At 42.5% G+C, this 2038-nt stretch overlaps 1 protein-coding gene across 1 annotated transcript in view; it reads right to left on the bottom strand.

Annotated features, from left to right (window-relative positions):
* LOC107101005 (rho GTPase-activating protein 35-like) overlaps nucleotides 1-1112 on the bottom strand; it is an 18308-nt gene extending 17196 nt beyond the window's left edge. Inside the window, exon 1 of the mRNA XM_015399736.1 lies at nucleotides 555-1112. The gene's annotated coding sequence lies outside the window, so the exon portion shown is untranslated. The remainder of the gene's footprint in view (nucleotides 1-554) is intronic.
* Nucleotides 1113-2038: the final 926 nt, after the last annotated feature.

Here is a 2038-nt window from a genome sequence, read left to right on the forward strand (position 1 = left end):
CCCCATATTAAACTGAAATAATATTTTAAAATCAGTTAACTTTATTTTTATTTTTCCAGTGGCCCTAATCCTCTTCCATACTTAAGAGATTTACCAAGCAGTTGCAGTTTTAATATACATTGTGGTACTTTAACGGTCCTTTAAAAAAAAAGAAAAGGAGAAAAAAAGCAAAGTCCAGCAGGGTCAAAAGCGACAGAGTGCAGCTGGGCTGAGGTAGGCCTGATACCAGGAAAATAAATAGACATTGAAAGCAAGCAGCAGCCTCCTCAAAGTGACACCTCCTAACTGATCTAGAGGCCACATTCAGCCCCTGCTTTATGTAACCTGCTCCCAGACACAGCTTCTATGTTAGGATTAGCAGTGAACATTGGCTCCAGGGTGCAGAGAGGGGCTGACCACACCAGGCCTGCTGCCTGTAAAGCAGCGCCGGGGCGGTGGACTGAGCTGCCCGCTGCTCACACACTGATCACCGGGGAGCCTGTTCCACCCGCCCTGGATGTTAGACAGCTTCTCCTAGAAACAGCCAATAAAGGAGCTGATCGGAGCATACATACCATGGCATCTGTCAGGCCAATGCTTGCCGCAGCCTGATGTGCAAAAAGCCGCAGAAAGAAAAAATTGTAGGTAAAGCTGAGGGCTTTCTGTGGCGTGGTCAATGGAAATGAATCCCCATCACAGATCTCTGGATTCTCGCCCTTTTTTTATTGTTGCATTTTAAAAACGCCGGGAAGAAATCAGCATGTCCTTGGTTAGTCTTACAAAGAGATGTTTGGTAGAAAACCAAACCATGAGCTGCAGCAGTCTTCCTCTGGCTTCACCACGTTGCTTTTTCTCTCATTATTCTGCCCATTGTTGTGGCCGCATCATAACGCAGGGCCGGCGGCAGACAGCAGCAGACTTTGTTCAATCGCTCTCATGTCTCCTTTGAAATGTGCTCCTGCTGCAACATGGATCCTTCATGTCCTGGGAAATGCTCAGAGCCGATCGCGCGTGTGAAAGTGGGATTTGTGTCAGCTTTCCGATAATGGCGGCGGGGCCCTCCTCCTCCCCGGACCTAGATCTCCTCTTCTTTTCTTTGGGAAAAGGCAGCAGTGGAGACCGAAGCAGCGGAGAGACGGCTTTCACCCAGCGGCGTCTCACACAACTGCAGCAGCCTGCTGCCTTTGCTCTTTCTCACACAAACCTCATCGATTAATATGAAAGAGGATCAGGGCCACTGAAAAAACGAACAATTTATCTAATATCAACATTTTATTTCAGTATAGTATGAGAAAAAAGTCAGAATTCTGACTTTAATCTCAGAATTCTGACTTTTTTCCTCAGAATTCTGACTTTAATCTCAGAATTCAGACTTTTTTCCCTCAGAATTCTGACTTTAATCTCAGAATTCAGACTTTTTTCCCTCAGAATTCTGACTTTAATCTCAGAATTTTGACTTTTTTTCCTCAGAATTCTGACTTTAATCTCAGAATTTTGACTTTAATATTAATATTCTGACTTTAATCTCAGAATTTTGACTTTTTTCCTTCAGAATTCTGACTTTAATCTCAGAATTCTGACATTTTTTCCTCAGAATTCTGACTTTTTTCTCAGAATTCTGACTGTTTTCTCAGAATTGTGGATCTTAATGTAGATGGGCACCATGAAGGAAAGATGTGAGAGCACTCAGCTTCACTGCCAAAGATGTGAGTTGTTTCGGAGGGCCAGTATTGGTGAGAAATGATGAAATCAGGAAACTTTGTATGCGCCTGAGGGGTCCCCTCATTAATGGAGGAGCAGAAGATCATTAAAACCAGAGCACTAGTCTCCAAAACAGACATGGCTACAGCCTGATGCTAACATGTTTGTTAGCTGTCAGAATTCACTCAGAATTCTGAGATCAAAGTCAGAATTCTGACTTTTTTTCCCATATTAAACTGAAATATTTAAAAATCAGCTAACTTTTTGATTGTTTTAGTGGCCCTAATCCTCTTCCGTAGATTAATCCAGATTATTATTCACATCAATTAATCTAATATCTGATTTTTGATCATTTACC

This window comes from Cyprinodon variegatus, unplaced genomic scaffold, assembly GCF_000732505.1.
Source record: "Cyprinodon variegatus isolate N-32 unplaced genomic scaffold, C_variegatus-1.0 Scaffold1044, whole genome shotgun sequence".
Classification (NCBI taxonomy): domain Eukaryota; kingdom Metazoa; phylum Chordata; class Actinopteri; order Cyprinodontiformes; family Cyprinodontidae; genus Cyprinodon; species Cyprinodon variegatus.